Here is a 14,176-nt window from a genome sequence, read left to right on the forward strand (position 1 = left end):
TGGGGAAGAAGAGATCTAAGCATAATTATATTAAATTCCTTTAAATCTCTCCACTATTTGCAGAATAACTTGAAGACATATCCAAGCTTGTTTGTATAATGCTGCTAGAATATTACTGTTCCCTCCTATGAATTCCTGAATTCCTTCAACGTACCATTGCCAGGGAATCTCTCTGGACATTCATAAGCACTCATCTTATATAATTTCCATACTTGCTTTTCCTCACTCCTACTATATTGGGTTAAGAGATACTTGCTATGAGCCTCCAGGGTGTCAGATACTTAACCAGTCACATTACTCTCATTGTATGACAATTGTTTGCTCAACCCGCTGACATACCCATCACACTATCGGCTCCCTGAGGGCAGGGCTGCATTTGTCTTGCTCATTATTGTGCATAATATCTGCTCACTCGGAGTGTTTTGTGAATAAATGGAATGAATGAATATTTTTCTCCTCCCTCCCAGAGTATAAGTTCTCTTGAGGTCAAGAATTCAGCTCCTCTAAACAGGTTCCCTTTACTCATGTCAGGTACCAACTCAACCAATAAAGGAATGACTATTTTGGCATGGCTAACACAGAAGTGCTTATCTATCCATTTATTTTTTCCACAAATATTTATGCGGCATTATTATGTGCCAAGGCTTATGCTATGTGCTAGAAATAGAATAGAGAGCAAAACTAGGCAAGGTCCCTGCCCTCATGGAGCGAGCATAGAATTTTATGAGACAAGTATGAACAAGATAATCATGCAAGTAACAAAAATCAGAAATGCAAGACAAATGATTAAACTGACAAAATTTAGATAGCTAATGCCAAGTGTTGGTGTGGATGCGACAATCTAGGAATATTTATGTGCTGATGGTGGGAGTGAGATTGGCATAGTCAATCCAGAGAGACCTAGAAGTATATAATCAAAGTAACTGTATTTATGTCATGGGGCCCAACAATTCCCAAATAAATTGTTGTATGAGTGGAATCAGGATATGGGTAGACATATAAATATCCATTGCGATAGTACTTGTGGTATGGAAGAGTTAGGTGCAAAATAGCCTTCAACTGCAAGAAAGAATCAGAAAAATGTAGTAGATGTATTCCATGGAGATGCCCAGTAGTTGGAAGCAAAGAACTGGACCAGGGGTCAGCACACTACGGTCTATTGCCAAATCCAGTCCACCCCTTATATTTTTTCGAATATGCCATGTTCAAACATCTAAGAAAGTGTGCGTATTACTACAATAGCAGAGTTAGGTTACAACAGAGACCATATGGCCTGAAAAACTGAAAATATTTAATATCTGACCCTTTACAAAAAAGTGTGTGCTGATCTCTGGACTAGATGCACATGGAAAGACATGGAAAAATCTTTAAAATATATTGGCGGGTTTAAAAAGTAAGAAACAAAATTATATGCATCACTGGTTCTCAAACTTGGCTGTACATTGGAATCACTTGGGGTAATTTAAAATTTATGATGCCTTGGTCCTGCCCCCACAGATTCTGATATTTTTTGTGTGGGCTACAGGTTGAACATCAGATTAAAGCTATACAGACAATTACAATTTGCGACCAAGTTTGAGAATCCCTTGTATGTATGTGTGAGGGACACAACCCACACATATATATCAAACTATATTTCTTGATTAAACACAAAATATGAACTCAAAACAATGATACACATTTTAGAGGAACAATTGATAAACTAAAAGTTATATATTAGATACAGAGATACATTTACAGAGGGAGAGAAGACTGGGAAATGTATATATGAATACACACATGCATTAATACATTCAAATTGTACATGCAGGGCCTCCCCTGGTGGCGCAGCAGTTGAGTGGTGGGCCGGTTCGATCTGCAGCGCGGTTCGATCCCTGGCCCCTGGAGAGGGTCCCACATGGAGTGACAGACCTCTCCTGCCGCGCCCGCTGCTCCCCTCAGCAGTGTATTTCATTAGTCTGCCTGTTCTGTTCCCCGCTCTGGTTCTGGTGAATTCTCTCACCCTCCCGCGCTTCTGACTGTACCCAGTGCTTGTATAAATAAATAAAGAAATCTTAAAAAAAAAAAAAAAACAAAACAAAACAGGGCCTCCCTCGTGGCGCAGTGGTTGAGCACTGGGTTGCGAAGCTGCCCGCAGCCTCTGCAGTGCTGGTTCGAGTCCCGGCTGCTCCCCGGCCACCGGAGGAGGGTCCCACATGGCGCGTAGACCTCTCCTGCCGCCCACTGCTCCCCTCAGCAGTGTACCTCAGTCCTTCTGCCTGCTCTGCTCCCCGCTCTGGCTCTGGTGAATTCTCTCACCCTCCCGCACTTCTGACTGTACCCAGTGCTTGTACAAATAAATAAATATAAATAAATAAATAAATCTTTAAAAAAAAACGGTTGAAATTTAATAAGAACAGTGAGGTTTTTTTGCATTCTATCTTGACATACCTATCCCCATTTCTCCAACTTTGGAGTTATCTTTGTAAACCATCCCCAGAAAATTATCAGTATTTGACATGTCTGGCAGCTCCCTGGGAAAGTCCCATTCATAAGATTTGTCTTTATTTTACCAGATTCTGAGCTTACTGCACTAGGAATGTCTTACCCCCAAAGAGTTTGTCAAAATCAATCAGGGGCAATTGTTTAACTGCACAGTCATCTGAAGCAGTGATACCAAACAAGGCAGTAGCTGATGATTAAAAGGAAAATCTGGGAAATGTGATGTCTCCAGGGGGCTTTGAAAATCTCTGACATACTTTCTGGGGTGCTAGAAAGCCATGTTTTGTTCTGGAGACAGTTTTAATTACTGTTTCAATTTTCTCCCTTGTGATTGGTTTGTTCAGTTTTTCTATGTCTTCCCCATTCAATCTTGGATGATTGTATGATTCTAAGACTGTCCATCTCATCTAGGCTGCTGAAATATTTTGCATATAAAGGTTCATAGCGATCTCTTTTTCCTTCTGAATTTCTGCAGTGTCTCTTGTAACTTCTCTTTCATTTCTGATCCTATTTATTTGCATTTTCTCCCCCCCCCCTTTTTTTCAGTGAGTCTAGCTAGAGGTTTGTCAATTTTGTTTATTCTTTCAAAGAACCAGCTTTTGGTTTCATAGATAGTTTGGACATTTGTTTTGATTTCTACTTCATTTATTTGTTCTCTAATTTTTATTATTTCCTTCCTTCTACTGGCTTTTGAATTTTTTTGTTCTTCTTTTCCCATTTCCTTAAGATGACAGATGGCCTTGTTTATTTACACTCTTTCTTCTTTCTTGACGTGGGCCTGTACTGCATATACTTAACCCTTAGAACTGTTTTTTGCTGTGTTCCATATATTCTTACAAGGCTGCTATGAACATACCAGTACAAGTCTTTTAGGACACACATGTCTGCATCTCTATTGAGTACATGAATTCAATTGGAATTGCTGGCCATAGGATATGAATATGTTAAGCTTTGTTGATACTTCCAAGCAGTTTTCTAAAGTGGCTATGCAGGTTTCTACTGCCTCCAGCAATGTATAAGGATTCCAGTCACTCCACATTCTCACCAACACTTGGCATTGCCAGTCATTTGAAATTTGATAGTCCTGGTGGGTATATGGTTGTATCTTACTGTGGTCTTAATTTGCATTTTCCCAATTCCAAATGAGTTTATTGCCATTTCAGATGCTTAATGGCCATTTGATTACCCATTTTGCAAAATTTCTACTCAAATATTTTGCCTATTTTTCCAATGGTGTGTTTGTATTTTCCTCATAATATTTTGGATCTGAGTCTCTTTGGCTAGTCCACTCATTGTTATAGGTGCTTTGATAAAAAGAGATTCTTAAAATAGTTCAATTTGTTAATCAATGCAGTCAAACTTATTAATTTTTCCTGTCAGACTGGTGTGGTTTTTTGTGTGTTCCATTCAGAAATCTTTCCCAAGGTAATAAAGCTCTTCTATGCTACTCTCTAGAAATTTTATTGTTTGGTTTTTCACACTGAGGTCCACAATTAATCTGGAATTAATTTTTGGTTATGATGTAAAGATTAAGACATTTTTATTTCCATATATTTTTCCAGTTGACCCAATACCATATATTGATAAGAATAGCCTTTATCAAAATGAAAATTGAATTGTGCTGGAAAGGAGAGTGAGGCAAACTCTCAACTTGGTATTCAAAATTATTTCTAATGGGAAAATTTTACTGTGAGACAGAAGAGTTATAGTTCGAGTCCAACAAGGAAGCCCTTGTTACCTAGAACTGGTAATGAGACTTCCCATCTGGAAAGAGAATAGAGAAGAAACTGGAATTCAGTTCCAAGCTGAATCTCATAAACTACCTGAATCATTATGAATCAAGTAATGTGATGGTTACTCCCAAGTCCCTGCAAACTGAAGATAATCATGTCTACCCCTGGTAACTGAGTATTTGTTGTGTAGATGACCATGTGAGGAAAGGGGCACTGGTAAGGCTTTAGGTATAAACTGCTCTGATCTCATTGATTTATAAGAGATTTGCTTTAGCTATATTTCATAACTTCTCATAACATATAGATACTGTCCAAACATTTGAGAAAATGTCCTCTCCTTAAAGTCAGCTGTCCTGCTGACTGTCTAGCCTAATCGTTTTCCACTCTCTTCTTTGCTATTTATGCTTAATAAGCTTTTTAACACTCAGCATGCCAATTCATACCTCCGTACCTTCCGTTATGATGTTTCCCTGCCGGGCTCACCTTTCTGATTTTCACTTCCCCACTGGATGTGAAATATAGACCTTAAAATTATTCACCACAAAGTTTTTTTCCTATGACTCAGGTGAGCAAAATACCCCACATCTACCTCTATAATGACACACACCGCATAATTCTAGAAGAGTTTGCTTATCTGCTTATTTGTGTTATGTTGGTTCTATACCTTGTTTATCTTTGATTCTTCAGCAGCAGGCACAGTTACTGCACAAGGCTGTGGTTCAATCTATCCATGTTGAATGCACCTGAACTGCAGTAGGACAAGGATTGACTTACTCAGAAATTCCTGAAATTGGAACTGAGGACCAAATGGGTTGAAATATTCCCCAGCCTTGGTTGGGGAATCCATTTTAGCCCAGACAACCACTCACTCCAGAATTACAGAGGAGACTTAAAGTTCAAAAGTTTGGAACTTGGACATGGACTCTCAGCTTACGGAATCAAAGCTCCCTTGGTCACTTATTTCTAGAATTGAGTAAATAAATCAAAAAGGCAACTGAATGTCCTTCATCTCATGTTTTCTTAAGCCAGCATCAGACTGTATGACACATCCTTCAAATAACTGTGGTGTTCTAAGGAAGTATTTAAAAAAAAACCCAGCCCTGCCAACAAGAGAACTCAGGGATCCTGTTATTTGTTTTTGAGCATTAAAAGAAGTTAAAATTGGAGTGGTCAGTGAGTACAGACTCATACTACACCAGACCATCATTCTTTTTAAAATAGACATGTGTCTCAAGACTACATTTGAAAAATCCAGCAACATTTTTTTAAAAAAATCACTTCAAATAGTTTAGTTGGTGCTGAAATTTTAAAACCTGTGAAAAAAGGAAAATAACATAATGACAGTTTAGCTCAATTACTAGTATTACTTACTGCAGTTAGGTAACCTACAATAATTAAGTAATTATTGAACATGGAAACTAGAATTCAGAAAAGGGCAAAGGTTTTTAGTTGGGTTTTCTCCCATGATGTACATTCTATGTCCTTTTCTACCCTGCTAGGTGTCCCAGTGGACACCTGTGGACTTTATCACAAAAGCTTCCTTGACAGCTGAGTTCTGACTTGCTATCCTTATGTAAGAATTCATAGGGGATTGAAAAGTGCTAGGTAGAGGCTTGGGCATTTCTTCCCCTGCTTTCTCTATTTATCAGTGCCACATTTCTGGTATGAGTGGAAGCCTCCCCCTCTGCTTTGTTTCATGGCTCCAGTAACATATTTTTTCCCATTGCACACTAATCTACGAATGTCTCAACGTACTTTATTGGTTGCTTCTCTTAACCAATCCCATCCTTCAGTAACTAGTCCCTTCATTAATGTCTTTATTTGATCTATCACATTGAAAAGTTACCTTTCAGGGATCCCAGACACAGTCTAAATTTGATTTATTTGTGTAGTTCAGTTCATATCACAGTTGAGGCAAGGTCTCCCTATCCCCCATGGCAAGCACTAAACTAAAGGGGGAAACAGCAAAACCACACTTTGTGACTCTAACAGATTTATATGTAACAGATCATTGGATCATTAGGTGTAACAGATGATCTGATAGATCATCAAGGAGTTACCAATGAAGCTCAAGAATATGTAATAAAATGGCATTTTGAAGACATTTTAAGACTCCACTCCACAGAGCAAGACATATGTGAACATAAAGGGGAGTAATAGCATGAAGATTTTCAATCAAGGGATACATTCACAAGGAGAAAAAAATACACATTAATAAGGAAAATGGCAACCAAATGATTTCCAGAATTTACATAAAACATAGAGAGCTGATGCTGTCACATGGTTGGTTTGCAATAACTAATTATTGATCTTTGATTTATCCAATACCCATTATTGACCCAACAAAATGCCAATCATGTTTCCTTTGAAGGACAACAAACATGCTGTAAGACATTCTAATTAGCCCTATCCTATTAGTGACCAAGGTGGGTGGATATAAATATGGGTCAGGAGATGGATTCAGGACAGTTGAAACAAGAATGGAAGCTAATGATGAACATTCAGAATTCTGTTAGTTTCCATGTAAATATAAAGGTAGAATAAAGGGTAGGAGTTTGGAATAAGTCCAAGTTGGATAGAGGGTCTGAGTAATGGGTACCACTATCTACTCTAGAGATCCATAGAGATCAAGAAAGCAGCCATAAGAAGGTAATTGATACAAAACCCTCATTCTATCTGGTTTTATATACTTATAAAGACAAAGGCAAACCCCATTGAGGCTGGTCCAGAGACCACACTAGCTTTGATGAGAGAAGTATGACATCTGAAAGCCTTCCTACAGTGCTGACATTCATAGGATCTTTTTGGTGTACATTCTTACATGTTCTTGAAGGGAGAAGGGACACATAAAGGCTTGTCCACAGTGTTTTCCTTCATAGGGTCTTGGCCCAGTGTGCATTCTGACATGGTTTTGGAAGTCGGAGAGGTAAGTGAAAGCTTTGCCATACTCCTTCCACTCACAGGGTTTCTCTCCACTGTATGTTCTCACATGTTCTTGCAAGATTCCAAGATATTTAAGGGCTTTAAGCACTGCTTGCATTCCTGAGGTTTCTGTCCAGTGTGCATTCTGACATGTTCTCAGAGGCATGAATGGTAAATGAAAGCTTCCCACATTCCTTACATTCAAAAGGCTTCTTGTGAGTTTTCATATGTCATTTAAGGGAGAGGGAATACACAAAGGCTTTCCCACATACTTTGCAGGCATGTATTTTCTGCCCATAGTGACCTCTCAAATGGCTCTGAAAGGACAACAGTGAGGAGAAAGCTTTTCCAGATTTCTTACACTCAAATGATTTTTCACTAGTGAAAAATCATGTGCCTCTTAACTACTTTACTAGGATCCTGACATTGATAGGATTGTTCTACAATATCTGTTTCCACAGGAGTGTTTAGGCATGCAACACAACTGCAGACTTGCCTACATTCCTCACAAGAAAATGTTTGTGTTCAGTGAAATCTTTGCTGATTCTTAAGGAAAGAACAATCTGTAAAGTCTTTTGTAAACTTAGTGTATTCATAAGATTTCACTCCAGTAGGATAACTCTCATGCACAGTAAATTTTTAATCTGATTCAAGGCTTTTCCACATTAATTATCTTCATTAATTTCACAGAGATTCTCCATCTAATGACTTTCAAATGCTTATCCAAAGTTTGGTGCTAATCACCAATTATTTGAAGTGTCTCATTTTCTCACAGAAATACAGACCAGAAATCATTTCTTATGAATCTCACTATTTTTCTCTTCACTGGGTATTTCATTCTCCAAAATATCCCACTGAAGGCTTGATAGACTGGTTGTAACCTGAGTACAATAATCTACTGAGGACAGAAACTCTATATAGAGTTTCCTCTGGGCTGATCCTGCAAAGCCCACTCTTCCAAGGTGAAGTTCATAATCACATACAACAATCCTTAAAGACCACTGAATCCATTTCCAGCCCCAGCTCAGGCTCTACATGGCCTGTCAATGAGCAGAATGGGCTTGTGGCTCTCTGTCCTCCAACTATTGGAGTTGCTCAGAGTCTCAGTTTCCTATGAAGTGTCCAGGGATATCAGCAAGGGTAAAGCTGATGCCTAAGCTCAGATTCTCTGTAACTTCCCAGTCCTGTATAGTCAGGTTCATATTTGATCTATAAAGAGGTGAAGTGACAGGGGCACATGGGTCTCTTGCCTGCAGAATAACCCCTAATATGTCCCACTGTGTCAGACTCCAGTATTTCTGTCTGTGGGATGATGATGGAGTGGCAGACTATTGACCTGTGAGATGCCACTTGTCCCGTGTTGGTTCTATCCATCCTTTTGAACTCTTCACCCCAAAAATTACTTCTTTTATTTCTCACTTAAAAAATATTTTTATTTATTTACATAGTATACATTGTATTTTCTTTTAAAAGGCAATGGAAGTGTAAGGGGAAAGAACTATTGTACTAGTACTGATATTAACATAATCCAGTGTCATTAAAGACCGACAAGTATGAGTTGGCTGCCTCTGATATCTCTAAGTGTGATTTCTAAGTGGCAGAGTTTGTTAGTGACACACTACTCCCTAACCCAATTCCTTCTCCATTTTGGATCTTTCAGGCCAAACTTTTCTTCACAGAATCATCATATTATAAAATATTAGTGCTGGAAATTACATTCGAAATTATCCAAACTTAGACCCTCGTTTGGGATAGAGAAAACTCAGATTTAGGGAAATTAATTGACTTAACAAAATTAAGATTATTTCTCCTGACTCTCATTCTGGTAGTCTTGTCATTGGGCCTCAGAGTGGCTTGAAATCAAATAGAAACAGATAAAAGCAAAGACGAACCCAATGCGTGATCATACAATAGTAATGTGAAAATCACCTTGCTGGCTTAGCTACACATGGTCTTGCCCAATATTTCATATTCCTGAGAGTTGCCCTTAAGAAAATCCTAATGAAGACATCTTAGAAATAGGAATGATATCCACAAGAAAAGTAAAAATCTTTTTCTGCAATTTCTTGCTGATTTAATACCTATGTTTTCAGGATAGGAAGTCCTGTCTTCCAGTCAATGAATTCTGCACTAATCCTGGAAAGGATTCCTTTAGACTTCTCCTTTAGGGAAAAATATGAACAGGCTACCTACTCTATTATATCAGGAATACTTGTCCCATCTGTGGGTATAACAGCGGGGTTCTGCTGTAGCTTTGGCCACTGTTGCTCTACAGAAATAAGCAGAGGAAACAGATATTCAGCATTCTAAAGATTCAGTCCCATATAAAAAGGAGGTAACCACAAAAGTAATAGAAAATGGATCACTCAAGTGCTAGGAGTGACTTCTCCCTCCAAGTCTTCCTTTTCCCATGATGCTCTTACCCTGTGTCCTCCTCTGGAGGCAGGAAGTTCTCTCTCTTCTTCCTCATCCTCCTTCTCTTTTCTCTTCCCCTTCTTCTTCCTCTCCTCCCCCTCCCTCGCTCCCTCCCTCAATCTTAAACATATCCCTGCTTTGTCTTGTCTGTAACCATCCATACTAATCTGAAGAGGACACAGTGTCAAGGTCCCTAGCTTTTAAGTAGAGGGTGGTTGACAACAATATTCTTTCCTGGCTCAAAATCTCCTAAGCACTCTCAATTTTAATACTGATCAAATCAATGCAACCACCCCAGTAGAGACAAAATTCCAAAAAGATATGTTACTTACACATTCATTATCTGATGTGTTTCTCCCAAACACCCTATGAGATGAGATTACACAGGCAACTGTCCCATCTCACAAATGAGTCAGCTAAGGTTTGAAGGAAAAAGTGACATACCTATAATCATCTAGTGGGCTAGTCACTGACCTTGGTTCAGGGCCCCCTAGTTCCTCCAAGTGCCTAATTGCAAGGTCTGAGCAGCAAGATATTGACTAAAGTCAAGGCCTCAATGTCCATTTGCTCAAAGACCAGTTATGACTTATGTGGAAGTTAGGGTAGATGTGAGGGAGAACGCAAGAAAATCTTTCCCATGCTATCCCTGCCATACCTACAACTACACATTCTAATACAAAGTGGCTCTTGGCATTTCTGGAAAGAACTGTTCACCTAAAAAAATGTTCGCTATGATCACTTATAATTGAGGAAGTAATAGACACTCTGATCACCATCATGTGACATGTTCATAAATTGTGTGGTGGCATTTGGGAAAATCATACCTGCTAAATGTTGATAGAACAATAAACAGAAAGACCAAATTGTGCTTTGCAGTCTCTCTGTGGGATATGACCTGTAATCTTCATAATAAAAAGAGTGAACAGTACTTTTTTCTGACTTTCAATAGGTATTTCACTCTTAGTTAAAGAGATTGTGGATAAAAACGTTCTGTGCTTTTGAAAGTCACAATCTGCTAGACAATAGTCTCACAGCACTATGAACAACAAGTCCTTGGGCTTTGGTACCCTGCCCTCTCCCCTCCTCCCTCCTCTCCCTAACATCTGTTTCCACCTGCCTTCCCACTACTTCTCAGTCCCCAAGGCTGCTTTTATGCTAATTCCCCTGCCTTCACAAACAATGTCTTATTGTCATTTAAAACAATGACCAGTGTCACAGGTGAAATCTCAGCCACCTCGACCTGCTGAGCTTCAATTTGAAAAAAAACCCCACAATTAAAAAGAAATCCTCCTATCTGCTAATTTCCATCAAGGAAATAAGATTTAAAATTATGTCCTTTTTCATGAAAATGTTACTAGCCTGTGGATGTCAATAAAGGAAGTCTACTGCATCCCACAGTAACTAGACAGAAAATTTCCCTCCTGTTCAGCAAAGAAGGAGCTGCTGGGAAACACCTCACCCACCAGAACTACAGAGTCACCTCCCTTGTTTGTTTTGTGGGCTTTCTCACACCAGGGCATGTTCTGGAGCTGTGGGTAAAAGGGAACAAGTTGCATTTACAACCATCTTTCCCAACAAAGTGAACTTGACACAGAAATTACAGTCTAAAGTGGTCTCCATCTTTCTAACACAAATGTCAGCCTTCCTCAGCATTCAGTTACTTGGTTCCAATAAACAGCCCCTCCTCCCTCATTCCTCTTGAAGAATAAACAGCATCTGCTGTCATATACTGGCTGTTCCCACCTCAACAAGGGAAACCAAATGTCCCGATGGATGTTTCATCTCCTTCAGGTCGATTCAACAGTGGAGAGGATGTGCCCAACGAAGAGGATGCCTTGATGAAAGAATTTCATTTTGTTCTTGAAGAAGCCAAGCAGTTTCAAAGCAAAACTCAACCTCTGTGATTGAGGGATGCGATGACTAAATGAAGTAGGGGTACAAGACAAAAATCCAGGAGGCAAATTCCATCTCTTTCTAAGCCAACCAGGTAAGGGCACTAGTTACCATTTCTCAAAATGTCTTCCACCTGCTCAGAAATATCAGTAACTATTAAAACATGCACCATGAACCACATGGGTCTTTGAAATGATAAGATTTGCATGCATTCAAGCAAGTGTTCCCTATGTAAATCTTATGTCTGCTTACGTTTGAGAACCACTGGTCGAGACTAGGGAGATACAGGCACAGATTCAGGGACTCCACTAATGTCTAAACTATTTTCAGAATTTTGAGAGCATAGCCAACTCTTTATGCTTTCTCTATACAATATTTTTAATTAAAATTTTAAAACAACATGAATGACTACTTGAACACAAATGAAACGCAAGACAAATGCTCAGATGTGACTTAGACATATTTGCCACAAACAGAAGAACTTTACGCATTTGCCTAGAAGCTGTTGTTTCAGCTTTTTCCCAGATCTGGCTTCTGTGCTTTGGCTTTGACCAGATCCCAGTTGCCTCCTTTGGGGACTCAAGCCCACTCCCTTTGCTTCCCATAATTCTTCCAAAAATATGTCTCTCGAGCCTCCCTGCTGGCCCAGGAGTTAAAGTCTCAGCGCTATTGATGGAGGTCAAGAATAGGAAAAAAAACTGAAAAGGAGGTGTGCCACAACACCAGAAACCTGGCTCACACAAGGAGGTAGGGGCAGAAGGGATTAGCATAGCCATTGACACAGCTATGGAAACCAAGATCCTTAGGCACAGACAACACAGTTATGGAAACTAAGATCCTTAGGGGCAGATGACACAGTTGCAGAAACCAGTATCCTTAGGCGCAGAACAGTATCCTTAGGCACAGACGCCTAGGTTACAAAGCATAACATCCAAGCAAGTATCAGACTGCTGTCTACAGCACAGGCCCAAGGGTAAAGATATAAAAAATAAATCTTAAAAAAAAAAAGATATGAAGATTGGGGGCCTCCCTGGTGGTGCAGGCAGTTGAGCACAGTGCTATTGAAGCTGTGCGCAGCCTCTGCAGCACCGGTTCATCCCATCCGGCTGCGGAGCAACACACAAGGCGCGGCAGACCTCTCCTGTCTCGCCCACTGCTCCCTTGAGCAGTGTATTTCAGTCAGTCTGCCTGTTCTGTTCCCTGCTCTGTCTCTGGTGAATCCTCTCACCCTCCCGCACATCTGTCCTGTACCCCGGTTCTCATATAAATAAAATAAATCTTTAAAAAAAATGGCTTCTTTCCCAGGTGGCTGCTGAAGATGGCAGAGGGGCAGGTCCTGGTTCTTGATGGCCTAGGCCATCTCCTGGGCCGCCTGGCAGCCATCGTGGCCAAGAAGGTGCTGCTGGGCCAGAAGGTGGTGGTCATGCACTGTAACAGCATCAACATTTCTGGCAATTTCTACAGGAACAAGTTGAAATACCTGGCCTTCCTCTGCAAGTGGATGAACACCAATCCATCCAGCAGCCTCTACCACTTCCGGGCCCCCAGCTGCATTTTTTGGCGGACCATGTGAGGCATGCTGCCCCACAAGACCAAGCGAGGCCAGGCTGCCCTGGATCAGCTCAAGGTGTTTGATGGGATCCCGCCACCCTATGACAAGAAAAAAATGGATGGTAGTTCCTGCTGTTCTCAAGGTAGTGTGGCTGAAGCCCACCCGGAAGTTTGCCTACCTAGGGCGCCTGGTTCATGAGGTTGGCTGGAAGTACCAGGCAGTGACAGCCACCCTGGAGGAGAAGAGGAAGGAGAAGGCCAAGATGCATTACCACAAGAAGAAAGAGCTCATGAGGCTACGGAAAGGCCAAAAAGAATGTGGAGAAGAAAATCAACAAGTTCACAGAGGTCCCCTAGACCCGTGGCCTCCTGGTCTGAGCCCAATAAAATTGACTGTTAATTCCTCAAAAAAAAAAAAAATATGGAGATTGAGCCCAACAGACCCCAAAGGTAAAGATATGGAGATGAGTCCACTGTGGAATCTTCTGGTCCCTTTCAGATTCTGCATAGTTATCCAAAATTAGCAACCAACTGACAACTCACCAGGAGTGAGCCCCTCCCAAAGAGAAGAAGACTATGTCAGTGCAGTCTGTGCACAGACTCAGGGCTGCAGTCTCTCTGCCCACCTGTGACTATGCAGGTGCTTCTTTTCACCAACTCTCTCCTGGAGGGCAGCAGCTTCCTGCCTGCCCGTGACCTGTCCCATGCTGGGACTTCCCTCCTCAAGGCTGTCCACCTGCAACCAGGCAGGCATCTCTTAACAAACATGTTCCTTAGGGGCAGCTCTTTCTGCCCACTAGTGTCTATACAAGTGTCCTTTATTCTTCTGTCCCTTTCCTAATAAACCTGCCCTTTAAATGTACCTAATGTCTCTGTCTCGTGGAGAAACTCACCCGGGAAACTCACCGCGTGCCACTGAAACGGGAGCTCTGGTGAAACCTTTCCCAGAGTGAACCCAAGGACTCCACACTCCAAACCCACAGACTCCAAAAAACCACAACACTATCAAGCTATCGCTAGCCACTGCAGCATGAGTTCTATCCCCTGTCAGGGAGCTAACCCACATGGCACAGCAGATCTCTCCTGTCTTGCCTGCTGCTCCCCACAGCAGTGTATTTCAGTCAGTCTGCCTGTTCTGTTTCCCACTCTGTCTCTGGTGAATCCTCTCACCCCCGCACCTC

At 40.9% G+C, this 14,176-nt stretch overlaps 1 pseudogene; it reads left to right on the plus strand.

The window, feature by feature from the left end:
* The first annotated feature begins 12,762 nt into the window (after positions 1 to 12,762).
* LOC119246730 (60S ribosomal protein L13a-like) lies at positions 12,763 to 13,408 on the plus strand (annotated as a pseudogene).
* The last annotated feature ends 768 nt before the right edge of the window (positions 13,409 to 14,176 follow it).

The sequence above is a fragment of the Talpa occidentalis genome, unplaced genomic scaffold (genome assembly GCF_014898055.3).
Source record: "Talpa occidentalis isolate TD23 unplaced genomic scaffold, MPIMG_talOcc4v2.1 talOcc4.15, whole genome shotgun sequence".
NCBI classification, from domain to species: Eukaryota; Metazoa; Chordata; class Mammalia; order Eulipotyphla; family Talpidae; genus Talpa; species Talpa occidentalis.